The sequence below is a fragment of the Coregonus clupeaformis genome, chromosome 10 (assembly GCF_020615455.1).
Source record: "Coregonus clupeaformis isolate EN_2021a chromosome 10, ASM2061545v1, whole genome shotgun sequence".
Taxonomy (NCBI): Eukaryota; Metazoa; Chordata; class Actinopteri; order Salmoniformes; family Salmonidae; genus Coregonus; species Coregonus clupeaformis.
In genome coordinates, this window is record NC_059201.1 from 27,249,924 (window position 1) to 27,274,064 (window position 24,141).

Here is a 24,141-nt window from a genome sequence, read left to right on the forward strand (position 1 = left end):
ACGCCTGAGTGCCTGTAATTACGCCAGCTGACTGCCTACAATAATTACATACAATAATGCCTACCATTCAGCTGTTTTCTAACCTCATTGTCTGAACCGTTAACGTTAGGTAGTAAGTGGCTACTGTGCTTGAAATTTAGCTAGCTTGTTGCTACCTGGATAGCTGGAACGACCTAGCGAACAGACGCGAACTGGCTGAGTCAATTCAGTGGCTAGCTTTGCACTTGGCTAGCTAACAGTAGCTGCTAGGGGTAAGTCATAACCTACATTTGTGTTTTGTTTTTACATATTGGTAGCCAGAGTCGTTCAAGGAATTCGGGACATGGGTGACTAGTTAACGTCAGCTTGGCTCTCTCTGTGTGTTCGTGCCGTGAAAGGAGGGGTTTCTTCTTTGTCTGAAAGCAATGGCTAGCTAGTATGCTAACTATTCTAGCTAACTAACTGGCTGAATAAGTTGACGACGGACTTGCTCAAGCTGTCGGGACTAACCCACAACGTTAGACACGGACACGAACGATCTGCTTGGTGTGTTGACACACTGGTGGTTTGTTGTGGCCGAGTATTGGTGCTAAACCGTGTTGTTGGAGTCCGGCATGCTAGCTGGCTGTGGCGTCTTATGACTAGGTGCCCTGGACGATTTTCACGGAAGAATACGGTACCAAGTTAGCTAGCTGAATAAACTAAGTTAGTCTATTCCTAGAAAACATTGAACCGCTGTAGTTTACAACAATTATAGTTTCTGAGGTGGAAGTTGGGAGAGTTATATTTGGGTGTTGTGGTGAGGGAGGCCCCGGTCTCTCCTTTCCCAGATGTTTAGTTCATTTCATTCCGATCTCCTTTGCATTATTGTAGCCATTTTCTGCAGCCTGTCAACTATGCCTCTGTCTATCCCTGTTCTCTCCTCTCCGCACAGGCTATACAAATGCCTCACACCGCGTGGCTGCTGCCTCTCTAACCTGGTGGTCCCTGCACGCACTTCCCACGTGGAGTTCCAGGTCTCAGGCAGCCTCTGGAACTGCCGTTCTGCTGCCAACAAGGCAGAGTTCATCTCAGCCTATGCTACCCTCCAGTCCCTCGACTTGGCGCTGACGGAAACATGGATTACCACTGAAAACACTGCTACTCCTACTGCTCTCTCCTCGTCTGACCATGTGTTCTCGCATACCCCGAGAGCATCTGGTCAGCGGAGTGGTGGCACAGGAATCCTCATCTCTCTCAAGTGGACATTCTCTATTTTCCCCCTGACCCATCTGTCTATCTCCTCATTTGAATTCCATGCTGTCACAGTCACTAGCCCATTTAATCTTAATATCCTTGTCATTTATCACCCTCCAGGTTCCCTTGGAGAGTTCATCAATGAGCTTGACGCCTTGATAAGTTCCTTTCCTGAGGATGGCTCAACCCTCACAGTTCTGGGGGACTTCAACCTCCCTACGTCTACCTTTGACTCATTTCTCTCTGCCTCCTTCTTTCCACTCCTCTCCTCTTTTGACCTCACCCTCTCACAGTCCCCCCCTACTCACAAGGCAGGCAATACGCTTGACCTCATCTTTACTAGATGCTGTTCTTCTACTAATCTCACTGCAACTCCCCTCCATGTCTCCGACCACTACTTTGTATCCTTTTCTCTCTCGCTCTCCTCCAACACTACTCACTCTGCCCCTACTCAGATGGTAATGCGCCATCGCAACCTTCACTCTCTCTCTCCCGCTACTCTCTCCTCTTCCATCCTATCATCTCTTCCCTCTGCTCAATCCTTCTCCCTCCAATCTCCTGATTCTGCCTCCTCAACCCTCCTCTCCTCCCTTTCTGCATCCTTTGACTCTCTATGTCCCCTATCCTCCCGGCCGGCTCGGTCCTCCCCTCCAGCTCCGTGGCTTGATGACTCATTGCGAGCTCACAGAACAGGGCTCCGGGCAGCCGAGCGGAAATGGAGGAAAACTAGACTCCCTGCGGACCTGGCATCTTTTCACTCCCTCCTCTCTACATTTTCTTCATCTGTTTCTGCTGCTAAGGCCACTTTCTACCACTCTAAATTCCAAGCATCTGCCTCTAACCCTAGGAATCTCTTTGCCACCTTCTCCTCCCTGCTGAATCCTCCTCCCCTTTCTCCCCTCTCTCTCCAGATAAAATCTTGCGACTTGTGACGGCCGGCCACCCAACAACCTGCCCGCTTGACCCTATCCCCTCCTCTCTTCTCCAGACCATCTCCGGTGACCTTCTCCCTTACCTCACCTCGCTGATCAACTCATCCTTGAACGCTGGCTATGTCCCTTCCGTCTTCAAGAGAGCGAGAGTTGCACCCCTTCTCAAAAAACCAACACTCGATCCCTCTGATGTCAACAACTACAGACCAGTATCCCTTCTTTCTTTTCTCTCCAAAACTATTGAGCGTGCCGTCTTTAGCCAACTCTCTTGCTAACTCTCTCAGAATGACCTTCTTGATCCAAACCAGTCAGGTTTCAAGACTGGTCATTCAACTGAGACTGCTCTTCTCTGTGTCACGGAGGCTCTCCGCACTGCTAAAGCTAACTCTCTCTCCTCTGCTCTTGTCCTTCTAGACCTGTCTGCTGCCTTTGATACTGTGAACCATCAGATCCTCCTCTCCACCCTCTCCGAGCTGGGCATCTCCGGCGCGGCTCACTCTTGGATTGCGTCCTACCTGACCGGTCGCTCCTACCAAGTAGCGTGGCGAGAAGCTGTCTCCGCACCACGTGCTCTTACCACTGGTGTCCCCCAGGGCTCAGTTCTAGGCCCTCTCCTATTCTCGCTATACACCAAGTCACTTGTCTCTGTCATATCCTCACATGGCCTCTCCTATCATTGCTACGCAGACGACAGACAACTAATCTTCTCCTTTCCCCCCTTCTGATAACCAGGTGGCGAATCGCATCTCTGCATCTCTGGAAGACATATCAGTATGGATGACGGATCACCACCTCAAGCTGAACCTTGGCAAGACGGAGCTGCTCTTCCTCCCGGGGAAGGACTGCCCGTTCCATGATCTCGCCATCACGGTTGACAACTACGTTGTGTCCTCCTCTCAGAGAGCGAAGAGCCTTGGCGTGACCCTGGACAACACCCTGTCGTTCTCCGCTAACATCAAGGCAGTGACCCGATCCTGTAGGTTCATGCTCTACAACATTCGGAGAGTACGACCCTGCCTTACACAGGAAGCGGCACAGGTCCTAATCCAGGCACTTGTCATCTCCCGTCTGGATTACTGCAACTCGCTGTTGGCTGGGCTCCCTGCCTGTGCCATTAAACCCCTACAACTCATCCAGAATGCCGCAACCCGTCTGGTGTTCAACCTTCCCAAGTTCTCTCACGTCACCCCGCTCCTCCGCACACTCTACTGGCTTCCAGTTGAAGCTTGCATCTGCTACAAGACCATGGTGCTTGCCTACGGAGCTGTGAGGGGAACGGCACCTCCGTACCTTCAGGCTCTGATCAGTCCTTACACCCAAACGAGGGCATTGCGTTCATCCACCTCTGGCCTGCTGGCTCCCCTACCTCTGCGGAAGCACAGTTCCCGCTCAGCCCAGTCAAAACTGTTCGCTGCTCTGGCACCCCAATGGTGGAACAAGCTCCCTCACGACGCCAGGACAGCGGAGTCACTCACCACCTTCCGGAGACATTTGAAAACCCCACCTCTTTAAGGAATACATGGGATAGGATAAAGTAATCCTTCTACCCCCCTTATCCCCCAAAAAAAAAAAAAAAACATTGTAAAGTTGTTATCCCACTGGCTATAAGGTGAATGCACCAATTTGTAAGTCGCTCTGGATAAGAGCGTCTGCTAAATGACGTAAATGTAAAATGGTAGACTCCGTAAAGCTTGGGTAGGACAAATATTCCATTCAAAATTCAATGCTAAGGCAAGGGGAACAGCAATACTTATTCATAAGAAAGTACAATTTACTGCTGCTGATATAATATCAGATCCACAGGGTCGTTTTGTTATGGTATCTGATTCTCTCTTTAACACCTCTGTTTTGCTTGTAAATGTGTATGCTCCCAATTGGGATGGTGTTGAGTTTATTAACAAACTTATTTTGCTGCCCAATCTCAACTCACACTATTTAATCTTTGGAGGCGACTTGAATTGTGTGATCCACCCAGTCTTGGACCGCTCAAACCCTAGATCATTATCTCCCTCAAAAATGTCCAGCACTTTGTCTGCGTTTATGAGCCAGGCGGGATGTGTCGATCCATGGAGATTCCTTTTTCCCAGTAACAAAGAATGTTCTTTATTTTCACATGTGCACCACTCCTATTCTAGAATAGACTACTTTTTCGTAGATAAAGCCCTTCTCCCCTCTGTTAAGAAATACTCTGTCGCTCGACCTCTCATTCTCATTGAACTATACAGATCGCCCCCCATGGAGACTTAATCATCTTTACTTTCAAAACAATTCATTCTGCACCATTCTATCGAATGCAATTTATGTCTTTATTGAGACGAATGAAACAGAATCGATCTCTCCATCTACACTTTGGGAAACCCTTAAAGTTGTTCTTAGAGGCGAAATAATTTCCTAATCCTCTCTTCTCAATAAACAATGGAAAATTAAACAACAACAGCTGATCGACGCAATTCTGGAATTAGACCAACAATACTCCGCCTCTCCATCACCAGAACTTTACAAAGAAAGGCTGAGTCTTCAATCTCAGTACAATTTACTATCCACAGATAAGGCTGAGCAGCAGCTACTCCGCGCACGCGGTTTTGTTTACGAACATGGAGAAAAGGCTGGTCGACTTCTAGCTCATCAACTTAAGTGCAAATCTGCCTCGCAGCTGATCCCTCAAATTCACAACACCTCGGGTGTCTTAACAGTTAGTCCCACTGAAATCAATAATACTTTCAAACATTTTTATTCAGATCTTTACACGTCAGAATCACCTGAAGACAATTCAACTATGAATGACTTTCTTGACAACTTGGAAACTCCTACCATTAGTACAGAGAAGAGAGAGGAAATTGATCAACCTTTGCAGTTAGGGGAGATTATTCATTCAATTACAGCAATGCAAAGTGGGAAATCCCCTGGCCCAGATGGCTACCCAATCGAATTCTACAATACGTTTTCTGCCAAACTGGCCCCACTCCTGCTTGAAATGTTTGAAAATGCCCTGGACCAGGGTGTTTTACCCCAAACCCTGACAGAGGTGTCGATCACACTTTTGTTAAAACCCTGCAAAGATGCATCGGAGTGTGGCTCATACAGACCAATCTCACTTTTAAATGCAGATGTTAAAATATTAGCGAAATTGCTTGCCTCTCGAATAGAGTCCACTATGACAGACATCATATCGACTGATCAGACAGGGTTTATTAAGGGTCGGTTTATTCGACGTCTGCTTAATGTCATGCACTCTCCTGCATCTTCGGACGTTCCTGAAGTAGTTATCTCTTTAGATGCGGAGAAGGCATTTGACAGGGTAGAATGGGAATATATATACAGTGGGGAGAACAAGTATTTGATACGCTGCCGATTTTGCAGGTTTTCCTACTTACAAAGCATGTAGAGGTCTGTAATTTTTATCGTAGGTACACTTCAACTGTGAGAGACGGAACCTAAAACAAAAATCCAGAAAATCACATTGTATGATTTTTAAGTAATTAATTTGCATTTTATTGCATGACATAAGTATTTGATACATCAGAAAAGCAGAACTTAATATTTGGTACAGAAACCTATGTTTGCAATTACAGAGATCATACGTTTCCTGTAGGTCTTGACCAGGTTTGCACACACTGCAGCAGGGATTTTGGCCCACTCCTCCATACAGACCTTCTCCAGATCCTTCAGGTTTCGGGGCTGTCGCTGGGCAATACGGACTTTCAGCTCCCTCCAAGGATTTTCTATTGGGTTCAGGTCTGGAGACTGGCTAGGCCACTCCAGGACCTTGAGATGCTTCTTACGGAGCCACTCCTTCGTTGCCCTGGGTGTGTGTTTCGGGTCGTTGTCATGCTGGAAGACCCAGCCACGACCCATCTTCAATGCTCTTACTGAGGGAAGGAGGTTGTTGGCCAAGATCTCGCGATACATGGCCCCATCCATCCTCCCCTCAATACGGTGCAGTCGTCCTGTCCCCTTTGCAGAAAAGCATCCCCAAAGAATGATGTTTCCACCTCCATGCTTCACGGTTGGGATGGTGTTCTTGGGGTTGTACTCATCCTTCTTCTTCCTCCAAACACGGCGAGTGGAGTTTAGACCAAAAGCTCTATTTTTGTCTCATCAGACCACATGACCTTCTCCCATTCCTCCTCTGGATCATCCAGATGGTCATTGGCAAACTTCAGATGGGCCTGGACATGCGCTGGCTTGAGCAGGGGGACCTTGCGTGCGCTGCAGGATTTTAATCCATGATGGCGTAATGTGTTACTAATGGTTTTCTTTGAGACTGTGATCCCAGCTCTCTTCAGGTCATTGACCAGGTCCTGCCGTGTAGTTCTGGGCTGATCCCTCACCTTCCTCATGATCATTGATGCCCCACGAGGTGAGATCTTGCATGGAGCCCCAGACCGAGGGTGATTGACCGTCATCTTGAACTCCTTCCATTTTCTAATAACTGCGCCAACAGTTGTTGCCTTCTCACTAAGCTGCTTGCCTATTGTCCTGTAGCCCATCCCAGCCTTGTGCAGGTCTACAATTTTATCCCTGATGTCCTTACACAGCTCTCTGGTCTTGGCCATTGTGGAGAGGTTGGAGTCTGTTTGATTGAGTGTGTGGACAGGTGTCTTTTATACAGGTAACGAGTTCAAACAGGTGCAGTTAATACAGGTAATGAGTGGAGAACAGGAGGGCTTCTTAAAGAAAACCTAACAGGTCTGTGAGAGAGAAATTCTTACTGGTTGGTAGGTGATCAAATACTTATGTCATGCAATAAAATGCAAATTAATTACTTAAAAATCATACAATGTGACTTTCTGGATTTTTGTTTTAGATTCCGTCTCTCACAGTTGAAGTGTACCTATGATAAAAATTACAGACCTCTACATGCTTTGTAAGTAGGAAAACCTGCAAAATCGGCAGTGTATCAAATACTTGTTCTCCCCACTGTATATATATATAATTTTTTTTTGTCATTTAGCAGACGCTCTTATCCAGAGTGACTTACATGAGCAATTAGGGTTAAGTGCCTTGCTCAAGGGCACATCGACAGATTTTTCACCTAGGTCGGCTCAGGGATTAGAACCAGCGACCTTTCGGTTACTGGCACAACGCTCTTAACCACTAAGCTACCTGCCACCCCATATTCTCTGTACTGGGAAAATGTGGCTTTGGTGCAAACTTCATTTCCTGGGTCCGACTGTTGTACTCATCACCCAAGGCATCAGTACTTACAAACAGACTTCGTTCACAGTATTCCCCATTATCAAGGGCCACATGACGCCAGGGATGTCCAATGTCCCCTCTGTTATTTGCCCTGGCGATAGAACCCCTTTCTATTATACTAAAACACACCCTCAATACATGGTATCTACAGATGGGGACTGGAACATAACGTTTCCTTGTATGCAGATGATTTGCTTTTTTATATCTCAGACCCTGAAGCGTGTGTCCCTGAGGTAGTGGACCTACTGCGTAGGTTTGGTGTGTTTTCGGGTTATAAATTGAATTTCTCAAAAAGTGAATGTTTTCCTATTAATGAATTAGCATTACAAATTCCAGGGAATACTATTCCATTTCATATGTCCAAGGTCTGGCTTTAAATATTTAGGGATCAATATCACCCGTACCATGTCTTCCCTCCATGATGAGAACTTTAATCCCCTGATTAGCAAACTTAAAGTGGACTTTCAGAGATGGAGTATTCTCCATTTTACTTTAGCTGGTAAAGTGAATTGTATCAAAATGAATGTATTGCCCAGATTTCTGTATTTGTTCCAATGTCTCCCTCTTTTTTTTACCAAAGTCTTTTTTCACTTCAGTGGATAAGCTTAGATCTTTTTATTTTTATTTATTTATTTGTTTGTTTAAATGGGGCGGTGGGAATCCAAGAATACGTAAATTATTCCTCCAGAGAGAGAGAACACACGGAGGACTAGCCCTTCCTAACTTTATGTATTATTACTGGGCAGCAAATATACAAAATATTGTTTACTGGCTTCACACCCCAGAAACTGACTGGTGTCAAACAGAAGCCAACTCCTGTTTCTCTTCCTCTTTGTCAGCTTTAGTCACCTCCAATCTCCCTCTTTCAGCTTCGTGCTACACAACCAATCCAATTGTTGTTAATACTCTTAAAATTTGGACTCAATTCCGTCAACATTTTAAACTCTGTGATTTCTCTATTCAAGGACCTATATGTAATAATCACCTCTTCCTTCCAGGCAAACTGGATTCAGCTTTCAGGCTGTGGCAGAGGAATGGCCTAACTAAGTTTAATGACCTTTATATTGATGGCACCTTTGCCAATTTCGAAGACCTCGCTATCAAATTTAATCTACCCCATTCAAGTTTATTTAGGTATTTCCAAATCCGCCAGTTTATTCGCACTCAAAGCCCAACCTTTCCAATTCTTTCACCCGGATCGGGTCTGGATGCCCTTTTGAAAACACCTTTTCAAATAAAGGGACTCATATCCCGTATTTCTGAGATAATCATGTCCCTTGATAACGCGTCACTCAATAAAATCAGATCTGAGTGGGAAAGGGAACTTGGTGGAGAGATCTCTGATGAAGTCTGGAATGGTATCTTACTTAGGGTAAATGGAAGCTCCACTTGTGCCCGGCTTAGCCTTATACAGTTTAAGGTACTTCACCGTATCCATTTCAGTAAGGCCAGATTGTCCAAAATCTACCCAAATATTGATGGCACATGTGACAGGTGTAAAGGCTCCTTGGGGGACAGAAAGGGGAAAATATTTACAATGTCTTTAAATCTTATCTTTCATTCATTGTGAATAAAAATATTATATATCAAATAAAATAAAATCTGTGTATTTAGCGCCATCCATCATTCCTTCAATTCTGACCAGTTTCCCAGTCCCCACAGCATGATGCTACCACCACCATGCCTGTGGGGATGGTGTTCTCGGGGTGATGAGAGGTGTTGGGTTTGCGCCAGACATAGTGTTTTCCTTGATGGCCAAAAAGCTCAATTTTAGTCTCATCTGACCAGAGTACCTTCTTCCATATGTTTTAGGAGTCTCCCACATGGCTTATTTTTTTCTTTAAGCAATGGCTTTTTCTGGCCACTCTTCCGTAAAGCCCAGCTCTGTGAAGTGTACGGCTTAAAGTGGTCCTATGGACAGATACTCCAATCTCCACTGTGGAGCTTTGCAGCTCCTTCAGGGTTATCTTTGGTCTCTTTGTTGCCTCTCTGATTAATGCCCTCCTTGCCTGGTCCGTGAGTTTTGGTGGGCGGCCATCTCTTGGCAGATTTGTTGTGGTGCCATATTCTTTAAATTTTGGGGGGCATTTAATGGTGCGCCGTGGGATGTTCAAAGTTTTTGATATTTTTTCTATAACCCAACCCTGATCTGAAGTTCTCCACAACTTTTTCCCTGACCTGTTTGGAGAGCTCCTTGGTCTTCATGGTGCCGCTTGCTTGGTGGTGCCCCTTGCTTAGGTGTTGCAGACTCTGGGGCCTTTCAGAACAGGTGTATATATACTGAGATCATGTGACAGATCATGTGACACTTAGATTGCACACAGGTGGACTTTATTTAACTAATTATGTGACTTCTGAAGGTAATTGGTTGCACCAGATCGTATTTAGGGGCTTCAGAGCAAAGGGGGTGAATACATATGCATGCACCACTTTTCCGTTATTTTGAATATTTTGAAACAAGTTATTTTTTTCATTTCACTTCACCAATTTGGACTATTTTGTGTATGTCCATTACATGAAATCCAAATAAAAATCCATTTAATTTACAGGTTGTAATGCAACAAAATAGGAAAAACGCCAACAGGGATGAATACTTTTGCAAGGCACTGTAAACGGCAGTCGTACTTTATCAAATACCTTTTCAAAGTCTGCTATGAATAGCAGGCCTGGTTTCCCAGATTTTCCATAGTGTTCTATTGTTTCCAGTACTTGCCTTATACAGTGAGGGGAAAAAAGTATTTGATCCCCTGCTGATTTTGTACGTTTGCCCACTGACAAAGACATGATCAGTCTATAATTTTAATGGTAGGTTTATTTGAACAGTGAGAGACAGAATAACAACAAAGAATTCCAGAAAAACGCATGTCAAAAATGTTATAAATTGATTTGCATTTTAATGAGGGAAATAAGTATTTTACCCCCTCTCAATCAGAAAGATTTCTGGCTCCCAGGTGTCTTTTATACAGCTAACGAGCTGAGATTAGGAGCACACTCTTAAAGGGAGTGCTCCTAATCTCAGCTTGTTACCTGTATAAAAGACACCTGTCCACAGAAGCAATAAATCAATCAGATTCCAAACTCTCCACCATGGCCAAGACCAAAGAGCTCTCCAAGGATGTCAGGGACAAGATTGTAGACCTACACAAGGCTGGAATGGGCTACAAGACCATCGCCAAGCAGCTTGGTGTGAAGGTGACAACAGTTGGTGTGATTACTCGCAAATGGAAGAAACACAAAAGAACTGTCAATCTCCCTCGGCCTGGGGCTCCATGCAAGATCTCACCTCGTGGAGTTGCAATGATCATGAGAACGGTGAGGAATCAGCCCAGAACTACACGGGAGGATCGTGTCAATGATCTCAAGGCAGCTGGGACCATAGTCACCAAGAAAGCAATTGGTAACACACTACACCGTGAAGGACTGAAATCCTGCAGCGCCCGCAAGGTCCCCCTGTTCAAGAAAGCACATGGGCCGTCTGAAGTTTGCTAATGAACATCTGAATGATTCAGAGGAGAATTGGGTGAAACTGTTGTGGTCAGATGAGACCAAAATCGAGCTCTTTGGCATCAACTCAACTCGTCGTGTTTGGAGGAGGAGGAATGCTGCCTATGACCCCAAGAACACCATCCCCACCGTCAAACATGGAGGTGGAAACATTATGCTTTGGGGGTGTTTTTCGGCTAAGGGGACAGGACAACTTCACCGCATCAAAGGGACGATGGACGGGGCCATGTACCGTCAAATCTTGGGTGAGTACCTCCTTCCCTCAGCCAGGGCATTGGAAATGGGTTGTGGATGGGTATTCCAGCATGACAATGACCCAAAACACACGGCCAAGGCAACAAAGGAGTGGCTCAAGAAGAAGCACATTAAGGTCCTGGAGTGGCCTAGACAGTCTCCAGACCTTAATCCCATAGAAAATATGTGGAGGGAGCTGAAGGTTCGAGTTGCCAAACGTCAACCTCGAAACCTTAATGACTTGGAAAAAATCTGCAAAGAGGAGTGGAACAAAATCCCTCCTGAGATGTGTGCAAACCTGGTGGCCAACTACAAGAAACGTCTGACCTCTGTGATTGCCAACAAGGGTTTTGCCACCAAATACTAAGTCATGTTTTGCAGAGGGGGTAAATACTTATTTCCCTCATTAAAATGAAAATCAATTTATAACATTTTTATGGATTATTTTGTTGTTATTCTGTCTCTCACTGTTCAAATAAACCTACCATTAAAATTATAGACTGATCATGTCTTTGTCAGTGGGCAAACGTACAAAATCAGCAGGGGATCAAATACTTTTTTCCCCTCACTGTATTATCTCCAATGTATCGTCCATGTAAAAAACCTGTCTGATAAGAATGAATAATGTCCGACAATACCTTTTTAATTCTATGTGCTATACATTTTGCTAGAATTTTTGCATCACAACACTGAAATGTAAGGGGCCTCCAATTTTTTTAATGGACTGGATCTTTATATTTCCCACACCTGTTTCAGTAATAATGAAATCAGACATTCTTCTTGAGTGTCTGATAATCTACCATTTACATCTGAGTGGTTAAAACATGCTAATAATGGTCCTCTGAGTATATCAAAAAAGGTTTGGTATACCTCGACTGGTATGCCATCCAACCCTGGAGTTTTCCCGGACTTAAAGTCTTTAATTGCATCCAGAAGTTCCTCCTCTGTAATTTCACCTTTACATTAGTCTTTCTGTATGGCTGTTAATTTTACATTATCAATAGAAAAAAAATCCCTACAATTAGCGTCAGTTAGAGGAGTTGGAGGCGACAGAAACGACAACATATGCTTAAAGTACTTTGCTTCAGGAGCTTGTTTGTGTTGCTCTACTTCAGGGATGGGCAACTGGCGGCCATGCGGTCCCCTTTTGTAGGAACTCAGTCGGGGTCTCAACTTACTGTTGAGAGTCAGAATAGAATTTAAAAAAAAAAAATGTTTTAGTATCACATACACCGGATAGGTGCTGTGAATAGGGCCCCCAAAAGGCTAGGGCCGGCTCTGTATGGATGTGGGTACGCAGACCCGCGAGCCACTGCAAACCCTCATGATGAGTTCAGATTTCTTGTGGCCCCTACCGCCATCAAAGTTGCCTATTACTGTTCTACTTCATGGTGAGTCAAAGCACATATACCCCCATCATCTCTACACTCTTAGAAAAAGGATTCCAAAAGGCTTCTGCGGCTGTCCCCATAGGGGAACCCTGGTTCCAGGTAGTGCCCTTTTTGGTTCCAGGTATAACTATTTTGGGTTCCATGTAGAACTCTCTGTTGAAAGGGTTCTACACGGAACCCAAAAGGGTTCTACCTGGGACCAAAAGGGGTTCTTTAAAGGGTTCTCCTATGGGGACAGCCGAAGAACCCTTTTTGGTTCTAGATAGCACTTTTTCTTCTAAGAGTGTACCACCATCACCACTACAACCCCCATCACGATAAAGCAGGTCATGGCCTGGTTCTGCTTGGCCTCGGCTGAGCTGGGCTTGGCTACACGGGGCTGGCTGGGCTGGGCTAAGGCCATAGGGGCCTAGTGAAACTCCCTAGAGATTTTCGAACTCAGACCCATAATGAACATGCTGCCAAAGAACACATAGTAAATCTACAGATGTATTGTCCAACTGAGAAATGGTACTGGATCCCTCTCATAGTCACATAGACTTACTAACTTACCATTGCTAAACATGGCAAGTTAGTCATTTTTTTCAACCCACACTGTACTATCAGAACTAAATAACTAAAGGTAGAGTGTTGCTGGGTGTATCCATACTATAACAGGTCTGTTCCTGTGGGCTTCAGATGGATGGTCAGGGGAAGCCACATACTGGGGGCTGCTTAGTGCTCTCTGGTGCATGCTGGGAAACGAGGTCCTTCCTCAACAGGAACAATCGCATATCAAGGTGCACTACAGGGAACAGGGAAGACTATGGGAATGCTTTATGCATGTAATGTATGTGTGTTTACAACTATATGCCAAGAGTGGTTAGCATTCCGGGCGAGGACCACTTTATACCCTGAGTCCCTGCCATACATCTCTTAGAGGGGCGGGTGGCATGGAGGGTGGGTGGCTAGGGGGTTGATTAGGTGGCAGGGTGAGAGAGACCCTGAATCGTGCACCAGCTGGCCATGTAGGAGTGGGCATGGCCCAGACTGCTGGCTGCCTGCTCCATATGGTCTTTACATCAGTGGCACACTGGGAAAACTCCAACAGGATTCATACGCCAACACTGCACACTCCTCACTAATGTATGTAGGACACAAACAAACACACATACAGATGTAGGATCTTAATTTGAGCCAGTTTGCTACAGCAGGAAAATAATCCTGCTGCCACAGGAAATGTGAATTATGTGGATTAAAATTAATGGAAATGTTTTGTAGGGGTTGATACAGTTTTTGTTATGGCAAATCAAGTCTGACATTTTTAGTGGAAATTACAAACTTTAGAAGCCTTTTAAAACCTTGAATACATTACAAGTTTGCATTTCCTGCATTCTCAGCAACAAAAGGATCAAATTAAGATCCTCATCTGTATGCACATGATCGCACACACATAGCACATGTATACATATGTGTACTGTAAACACACATGCACACACACATTATCCTTGTGCTACTTCCCAGCGAAAGTTTCTCCACTCCCCTTTTCCACTGGGATAAATTATTGAGAAAGCCTCGGCCCACACAGTCACTGCAAACCTAAACTCTCCTCCCTCTAAATCAAATCAAAGTTTATTTGTTGCGTACACAGTTTAGCAGATGTTATAGCGGGTGCAGCGAAATGCTTTTGTTACTAGCTCCTAACAATGCAGTAAAATGTCAAACAAGTACACAAATAATTAAAATGTAAAAACAAAACCCAAAAAAGAAATCAAGAACATCAGGACAAATCCAATTAACAACCCAAATAGCACTACACAACCACTATAATGTACAAACAGTTCCTCTGACTCAAACATGTTCAGGCTTTCTATGGAATAGATGACATAATGCCATTATGTTAAAGGCAAGGCTACAACAACAGGAAGAAAGAAGACAGAGATGCTTTGTGTCAATCAAGTGGCACATGCAGGCTAAGAGACAGATCTCATGCAACAGCAGCCAAACACACACAAACGCACATATACACACACACAGATCTCCTGTAGCTCCTCATCTTAAGGGAGGCAGAGGGCCATGTCTCCCAACACGTCAGTGCTGTGTTGGCATCGTGACCCGGGTCCAGATAGGCCACTTAATCATCACACACTCCCCCCATCCCATCACACACTCCCTGGCCCAAACCATAGTGATTGACACTGGTGTATGGAATTCACAGGAGGGCTCTATTTCTCGGGCTAGGTGCTAACACTAAGGGTGGGACCTTCACTAGCCAAACGGCCACACCTCAGGTGCAGGATAAAAGTTTGCTTTGGCTGCTGTGTGAGGTTTTCATGCTTTACTCTCATAGAACGCTGCCGACTCTCTGTCTCTTCATCTATCATGACCTTAGCTAACATCCGGTCTTTCGCAAAATTCTCTCCCTCTCTTTATTTATTCTCTCTCTCTCTCTCTCTCCCTCTCCCAATCCCTCCTTCTCTGTCTCTCTCTTTCTTGATCCCTCTCTCGCTCTAGCCCATACACACTGTTGTCATTTCACAGTCACCTTACAAAAATGCCGTACTAACGTTTTTTTGCACACAGAAGATTCACTGTTAATAAATCTTGAGGACTAAGAATAACATCTCAGTGAGAAAGTGGCACCACAAGCCACAGAAGACCATCCATTGTTTACTCCAGAGAGGTATTAACATTTGTTCTCTTCCATCATTCCCTGTGAGAAAACCACACTGCCTTCTACAATACAGCCCTGTCTAGGGTTGCAAAGGTACCTGTAATTTACCAAAGTTACTGGAATCTTCAGTAATTTTGGTAATTAATAGAAAATATATGGCAATCTATCGTAACTTTGGAAATGTATACTTGAATAACTTTTAAAGATGCACTATGCAGAAATTGTTCAGCCATTTCTTTGTTGCAGAAATTCTAATAGTTCGCCTAATTTCAGTTTATGTGACAAAACAAGCAAGTACAGTGTAGAGAATCATTGTATCATCTAAACCGCTGTGAAATATATTTTCCATAACCAAAAATATTGTATTTTTAGCTGTTTGAAGCTGGAGTACAAAACCTAAAGTAAAAGACGCAAAAACGTAACTTAAGCACAGGAAGCATAGAAATAGTGCACATAGAACAGATCTACCGCTTCTTAGACTTGCTTTCAATGAGAATGACAGATCTATAACTCAAATTTCTATGTGAAATTTGTCAGGTCACACAAAAAGTGACATATTGTAGCTTCAAAAAAATTATTCATATAAAGTATTCATTTTTTATATCTGTGTCCATATTTCCCATTAGTTTTAGTAGATCTGGTTCAAGAGAAAATAACCCAATTAATGAAAAAAGCATCTAAATCAACAATGGCATTATTTTCAATTACCTCTGCAACTCGTACAACTAATGACTTTTTTCACAACTGCCACAAGTTTGACGCCAAAACATTGACTACAAATACATATGACATAGCAAAAACAATATAAAGGATATTCCATGCTGAAACCCTCATATTAAACACCAAAGGTATTCACTTGGTTGATCATGTTTTAAAGCTTGGTCATTCTATTTTTAAATCATCCTATTTAATTATTTCATATATTTTACATGTGATAAGGCCAGAGAGAGGGCCAGAGATAATTACAGACACCTGTGATAATCTAAGGTACACAAAAGGGGCCACTAGATGTTGTGATAGATTACATAAAATCCTTAAAAGATACCATAATTCTTGTAGTTTACTGGTAAACTATGAAAGTTTCCAGTAAAATACCCTCCCTTTGCAACCCTAGCCCTGTCACACTGAACAATGGCCTGCAAAGTAGGACTCACCCTGTATATATGGAGAGAATCAGAGCACACTTGATGTAGATGAGAGCTGTGTGTGTGTGTGCGTCTGTTTCTCCATTGCGTGATCGAGCGAGGCCTGCTCTGTGCCAAGGCTGCGGTTTTCTCCAGCAAGAGTGAGACGAGCACAGATACTTCATTATGGCCTCATTTATCACCCACGGGACAGCTTGGCAGCGCTCCTCACTCCCACTCTCTCTCGCCTACTTACCTCCCTCCCTAAATCTTTGTCCCGCTCTCTCTATTTGTCTTCTCCCTCTCATACTTAACTCCCTATTTCTCCCCTTTAATGTAGTTACTTCCCTCCACCTATCCTGTCTTTTGGCTGTGGAAGGCAGACTAGCGGTTAAGAGTGTTGGGCCAGTAACCGAAAGGTCGCTGGTTTGAATCCCCGAGCCAGCAAGGTAGAAAAATCTGCCGTTCTGCCCTTGAGCAAGGCAGTTAACCCCCAACAACAACTGCTCCCCGGGTGCCGATGACATGGCTGTTAATTAAGCCAGCCCCCCGCACCCTTCTGATTCAGAGGGGTTGGGCTAAATACGAAAGACACATTTCGGTTGAATGCATTCAGTTGTGCAAGTGATTAGGTATCCCCCTTTCCCTTATTCCTCTTTCTGTCTCTAAATGCATCTCTCAGCTCCCACACTGTTCCTCCTCTCTGTTAACCCAATAATCCTAAACCTGTCAGGCTGTTTTAACTCTAGCACTCCCCCTTCTCCTCTTCTTCCTCCTGCTCTCTGTGCCAGTGGGTGCCCTCTGCACTCTGCTCGCCTCATCTGTCCTCTGTGAGCATCGCGTGCCAATTGGGAAATATGGGGAGTCACTGATTCATGTTCAGTGTGTGTGTGTTGGAAGCCTGAGGGTGGTATCATTGGCACCTGGTGACGTCCACAGCCTCATGGGTCCTGTGGGTGACACGTGGCAGAGGGGTGGAGGTACAGTGAGCATCAACAGCACCTGGTGGGTGGCACTCTGAAGTCTATGCTTTCCTGGATCTCCTGTGCGTGTCTATATACCTTACGGCACGTTGCACACTGAAGCCATCTGCAATGCAGTCAGTGCACAGAGACCTTGGTGGCTACAGAGCCCCAAGTCCTGCCTCCATATAAACCAACCATCTCATAAAAACCCTGCCTTCCACCCACCCTCTCCTCCCAAGAGCCCTGCCTGTAAGCTTTAGGACCACAGGGGTGGCGACCACCCCTACCTGCAATAACATATGGATGGCATTCTGTCCAATTAGGGCTCAGTCGCTGTAGATGAACATCATTAGTCCCTCTGGTCCTGTATTTAACTTAGGGAAGCTTGACATTATAAACAGTAGATAAAAGGAGAATGTATAATGACCGTAACGAGCCTGGCTCTGCTGTGACGCTGCTTCTCCTAAGAGACAGATTAAACTTCTCAGGATCCGTAGCAGCAGAGTTAAATGTCCAGGGGTTGCTACTCCACATTGCTGTCATATAGTGTGCTGTGGCGTGGCTGATCGCACTTTGACCTTCTGGTAAAGAAGCAAGCCCCAATTAACGTGACATCTGAATTCATGGCATGCTATTTTCCTCCCTCGTCTCAACAGAGCCCTGACCCACTGCTCTTTGGCATGTGGTGTGTGCTATATAAAAACCTTTAAAACAGCCATGTCTGACGCGTGTTGATGTCAGACAGCAAAGCCAGTGGGAGACAATCAATTGAAATCCTTTACATTCTCTGAAGACAGAAAATACAACTCCTTTGCGCATTTGTTCCAGAATGAAACCAAGTGGCTCTCTCTCTCTGACACTGATCACACTAACAATTATTTAGTAAACATGGCTTGCATCTCCACTGCTCTAGCTAGCTAACCACCACCATGTCCCAGGCCAGATATACGCCATGCCTTTGGGATTTGCTCATTGTGACCTGACATATGACACAACGACATTAACACATGACCCCGGTACTCCTTTGCCCAAAGCACTCTGCTAAAGCTGGCCTGTCACAGTCTGACAAATGAGCACCCATCATCTAGTCATTCCAGGTTATAGGCCTATCTGTGTGGAATCAAGACAGAAATAGGAAATGCAGATGCTTGAAATATTCTAGGAGCAGAATCACAACCAACAAACTGTTCATTTAGTCAACTTTCCAGTGTAAACTGGTGAGTGTTAGGAGTGGTGTGCTTGGCCTCTAGTATTCTGTCCCCTAAGCAAACATGAAGGAAACACAAGGAAATGATAATTGGGAGCTAAATCCAATTAACAGAGCTTTAACACTATGGCTCAGCTGTGTGTCTCATCTTTTCATTAACTCAAGCAGAGATCTGAGGCTGCTCTCTCTCCAATGAAACTCCAATATAGCCTTTCATGTTGTCTAATGAACCCACGGTAAGGGGTAAGGCCTTACCCAATTAACGATTTACAAACCACTTTCACTACAATGTAAAGAGATGGCTGATGGAGATAAAGACTTGCCTCATCTAAGGCTTCTTTAATGACTGATTATCTACAATATAGCTCAGACAAAGAGAGATCATTTGTGGGTGTGTGCGGGTGTGCTTTTGTGCGCATGCGTGAGTTCGTGAGTGAGTGAATCCGTGCGTGCATATGCGTGAGCAATGCAGTCTATCTAACCCACAATTGACTGACGTGACCATCCTCTGTAGAAAAGGCAGCACTGGCAGATTTCAGTTCCATCTCTGTCAGCACAAATATAAAAGTTTTAGTCAACAAGGTAGAAGTAGAGGAGATGAAGGTCTTGAGTTCTGAACCAACCATCTCACATTTACATTCCTCTGGAGGGAAATCTGTTAAGACTATTCTGTATAAAAGAAGCCCTCAGCATAGAAAACCCTATTGTAATGTCATTGGAGCTACTTGGATTTGACATGATTTCCATGAGATTTTATGATAGTGTGTTTAATTCTATGAAACATAGTCTGGTTTAGCGAGGAAACAATCTGAAAATGAGAGGATTGGGTGAGTTGTGGGCAGAGTAGAGGGAATAGAGAAATGTGTTCTGGTTAGATCCATGACAGAGAGATGAGAGCAGAGAGGGGTGGTTTGGCTGGCATATAGACAGAGGGTATCACTCTCTTTATCCCTCTTTTCTTTCTCTCTCCCACTTTTCATTCTGTGCCTCCATTCCATTCCCCTCAATCTGACCACATCATTTCAGTATCCCTTCTTTCTTTCTCCCCCCCACATCTCTCACTCAGCCCTCTCTCTCTGTCCCTCACTCCTATCCCTCTCATTCACTGCCTCTTGTCCTCTCCCACCCCATACTCCCCCCCCCCCGCCCTCTTTATATTTATCTCTCCCTCACTCCCCCTCCTCTCTCTCTCTCTCCTCTCTAGAGAGGGGGAAGGAAGGCCTTGTATTTGACAGACAGGTCCAGAGTGCAGTCACCTCCCTGGCCTGTGCTATCAGATGGCAGGCTTGGAAGTACTGAGTGGCAGGCTGGTTAGTCAGCCCGCTTTCTTGGCTCTCTGGCAGATTCAAGTGTGGTGGGAGTGTTGAGCCAAATACTGGAGGCAAAGATACTGTTGACTTACCACACAAAGAAAATCTAATCAAAATTATGTTGGACATGTGTAATATAAACATACTAAATGTCACTCAGATGCAATTATTTGAAAAAATCCCCTGTGTGGATGGAATGAACTTGTTCTTGTTGATGTTGGCGACCACCATTCCCTATTTCTACCCAGTTACAAGCTGTAGGCCTACACTGTGACATCACCGCAGAGGCAGTCTGCATTGTGAGCTCACTGAGGGGTTCCCAGCTCCGTTTCCATATCAACGTCACTCATGTCTCCCTTGTTCAAACTCTTGTCAGTGGACAGTTGACTGGCATGATATGTGGTTATGTTGTTATACTAGAACATGAAGAGCTACAACAGCAACACAGACTAAAGATGGATGATTGGCAGCATTAAACCAAAGTGTCTGAGATTAAATATGATTAGAGATGTAATCTCCCCGCTGGTCTGGCTCGTGGCGAGCTGTGCCCGGGACATTGATCTGTAAACAGCATTAGAGCAGGAAATGGGTCTGGCAGCACACACTCTTTAAAATCAATGGGCACTCACCACCTGCTGAGCATCTAAAGATCAGCACACAACATCCATCCAGCCCATTGTCTTTCACTCTCTCTCCCTCCTTTAATCTTCCTCTCCTCTGTGCTCAGCAGATCCCTCTTCCTGAGGGTATTGTATTGAGAGGAGGCTGTTTGTCCTGGGTCTGTGTGGATTGATGCAGTCAGCACTAGCCTTCAGTGTGTAGCTCTAAGTAAAGGTTCAAATGGCCAGTTGGAACCCAAAATGGGATTAACTTTCCAAGATTCTTATCTAGCTGATTGTTTTACCCCTGTTGATACCATTTTTCATCCAAATATGATGAATCTGTTCTACTGTGCCCGGTTTAACCACTGGCTCTAAATCAGTCAACATGGAGGCCATTTTGGGGACAGAAAGGGTGTGTTCAGGAAGCCACAGCCTGTTATGTGTCAAACCCTATTCTTCTCTCTACTAGGCCAGTGCCAGCCACTCACACCCGGGTGCCATAAACAGAGAGCGCAGCACGTCTATGTGGAATGTACCTCGTGATTTATAGACACTCACACGGCCAATAAAGACGGCAGACCCAGCAGTGTATCGCTCAGATATAAACTGTACTTTAACTTGTCATATCTGACATGATTTGAAGCATAACAGACACCAAAAGCTTTTGATATAAATGCCTAGACTACCCTGATATACAAAGCCAACTACACACAACCTTAACGCACAACCCTAATACACACATACACACCTTGTCCACATTGCTGAGACAATAGTCTGCTCCCTGTCCCTGCCATAGCCCAATATAAGTGGAGTTAAAAATAAAGAGGAAGGTATGTCACACAGCTGTGAGATGCAGGGAGATTTGTGTGCTGTCAGTCCACTTAAATCACAACAGCTGAGATGACAGGAGACTGCTTCTACACTACCTTTTCCCTTCTCTCGCTCTCATTTTATTTATTTATCTCCCTCTCTTTTTCCCCGCTGTTTCCTTCTTTTTTCTGCTTCCCTCTCTTTTTACTGTATTCCCCCTTTCACTTTTTTCCTGTCGCTCTCACTCTAAAGATAAAGCCACCCACTCCCAACACCTTACTTGGCAGGCTCTACAGAGCAGTGCTAAGAGAACGGAAGGACATGCTTCAAAATATGTTTAAATCACAAATGTCACAAGCCTTTCATACATGACTGTAACACACACCACACAAAATCTGAATCCCACAAATTCTCATGACAACAAAAGGCTTATAGACACAGAAATGTATTTCCAAATAACCTAAAATACCAGTTGTCAACATCAGCCTAAAGAAACATAAGTCAGTCAATCACTAAATGTATTAGACCTAACAGAGAGAAAAGCTAGGAAACTAACATGACTGTATCCAGGCAGAGATTCCATGGCTGTCAGTCAGTCTGTGTGTGTGAAACGGCATGTTTGCTACAGAGTTGAATTAATACGTAAAAGTTACTCACCACTTCCCCTCCAGCTGGCTGAGCAGTGCAGGGACTGGGGATCACACAGTCAAACGAGAGAGACTCTCAGAGGATAATCATTGCAGCACGATAGCCTGAAGAAAACACTTTCAACGTCTCTGTAATTGAAAAAGTCTGTTCCTCTCTCAGATGACCAACCAGGAGAGGAGGGTGAGAGAGAGAGACTGACATGGAGATGATTGCCTTGAGTGTGTTGCTGACCTGATGGGGACTGCAGCCAGTGGCACAACCATACGGGTGCGTGGAGTGAGAGAAGGAGGGAGAGAGGGAGAGAGAAGGAGGGAGAGAGAGAGAGAGAGAGAGAGAGAGAGAGAGAGAGAGAGAGAGAGAGAGAGAGAGAGAGAGAGAGAGAGAGAGAGAGAGAGAGAGAGAGAGAGAGAGAGAGAGAGAGAGAGAGAGAGAGAGAGAGAGAGAGAGAGAGAGAGAGAGAGAGAGAGAGAGAGAGAGAGAGAGAGAGAGAGAGAGAGAGAGAGAGAGAGAGAGAGCTGCTCACCAGAGGATTGCGATCAGGGCTGATCACCAAGCTAGGAGCTGAGCAGGCAGCCTCCTTAGCCAGGACCCAGTCGTCATACCTCCCCCATCATCCCCCAAAGAAGTGAGTCTACGACTATCACAGCTTAGCAACTAGACTCTGATTAGAATTATTAGGGTGTCCATTTAGCATGGAGGTTAGATTACCACAGTGGCGAGCTAGGGAAAAGAGGAGGAATCAACATGATGTGCAATCTAAACGGACAGTAGAAGGTTAACTTCAGATTTGACTGTGGTATGTTCGACTCTTTTCTACCTACTGAAAAGACTGGAGCGGTAGTAGTGTAGAGAAACTGGGTACTGCTACTGCCAGCATCTTTTCACTATAATCCACCTCTACTTCCACACATCCGCCTGCACTGTACTGAACTGGATGGAAACATCTGCTATAATACTTTCTGTAGAGCCAGATCTTATGTGATGTGCAGCTAGTAACGCTCTACTGGTTTACCTACAGAGAGCTACAGACATCTTAAATCAACACAAATGGAGTGTGACCTCACCTCACCATAGGCCTCTCCATGCCAAACCTAAACATCTTCTCTCTCCAAACTGCCCCCTCTTCAGTCACCCCCTCTCCCCATGTCAATCACATGACCAATAAATAGAGGAACAGGACCTGTAGAGCGTGTGAGTACAGGTTAGAACATAGCCATCTATCACTAGAGAGCCAGAGTGAGGTTTCTGGACCCGTCAGTAGTGTGCTGTGGGTAGAATATAATTGGTTCTACAGCAGCACTCTACACTGTACAACTACTGTTCCACAGAGGGCAGGATACTGTGATTCATTCCCATAAATCCATATAGATTTCTGTGGTGGAGTACAAGGAATCACGCCAGGAGAGCAACAAGTACTCATACCTGACAACTAGTGCCAGTGTTCTCTTTACAACCATCATCACCCTCACACCCTCACACACACACACAGGGAGTACGATGCCAGGGTGAACAGCCATGAACTTTCCCCAGCGGCGTGTGTGTATGCCTCTTAACATTAATGTACTGTATATTAGCCCAGTACTAGGCAACAAGCCACACTCACCCTAAGAATGTCTCAGACGTTGCTATATTTTGCTACTATGAGAGCTGCCTGCTAAAGTGCATCAAAATGTATGCATGATACAGCGAAATACCTCATATCCAAAACAAGCTTAGGATCACTAGTAGACTCAATTTGGGAAAAAACTGACAGCTGTGTTGATGTCTTAACAGGTGTTTATATTATAGTCGAGCCACACGATAGAATGCATTGGTTGAAGCTCAATGTTAAATTCAAATCTCCCTTCCATCATATCTAAGCCAATATGACACAAATGTGGAATTCAACGATATGCTACCTTTTTTTGTAGCATTTCTGACAACGCTAACATCTTTTCAGATGAATCTCTGAGTTCTAAAACCGGGTGCAACCTGGTTGCTGTGCAACAGTAGCAACTAGCAGGAGAAGGCTAGCAGCTGTAGCTAGCTATATAAGCTAACACCAGTTGGATGTGAAGCAAAAGGAAGGTAGCTAGCTAGGTATATTTAGCTATGGAAGGTTGTTCATAAGTAATCTGTGTAAACTGCTGATCTGGACACTTTCATGTAGTCAGAGCACAAACAAATAAGATAGCGAACGTCCTTGGCTGCTATTATAGCCACTTATCTACACAAAACATTGGGAATTTAGGAAAACTACCACGCCCCTAATTTATAATACATGCACACAGCAAAACAGACATGTCGCTGTTAGAAGATCCATAGCAAATTCGATCCCTTACCTTATGCATTAATTCAGTACGCTCCC

The 24,141-nt window shown here is 44.7% G+C and overlaps 1 protein-coding gene across 2 annotated transcripts in view; it reads right to left on the reverse strand.

Moving 5' to 3' along the window:
• LOC121574954 (prickle-like protein 2) overlaps nucleotides 1-24,141 on the reverse strand; it is a 145,867-nt gene that overhangs the window by 67,593 nt on the left and 54,133 nt on the right. Inside the window, exon 1 of one of the 2 annotated variants that reach the window (XM_045223263.1) lies at nucleotides 21,804-22,018. The exons of the other annotated variant lie outside the window; for it this stretch is intronic. The gene's annotated coding sequence lies outside the window, so the exon portion shown is untranslated. Of the gene's footprint in view, nucleotides 1-21,803; nucleotides 22,019-24,141 lie in introns of those variants that run through there. 2 annotated transcript variants of the gene reach the window in all.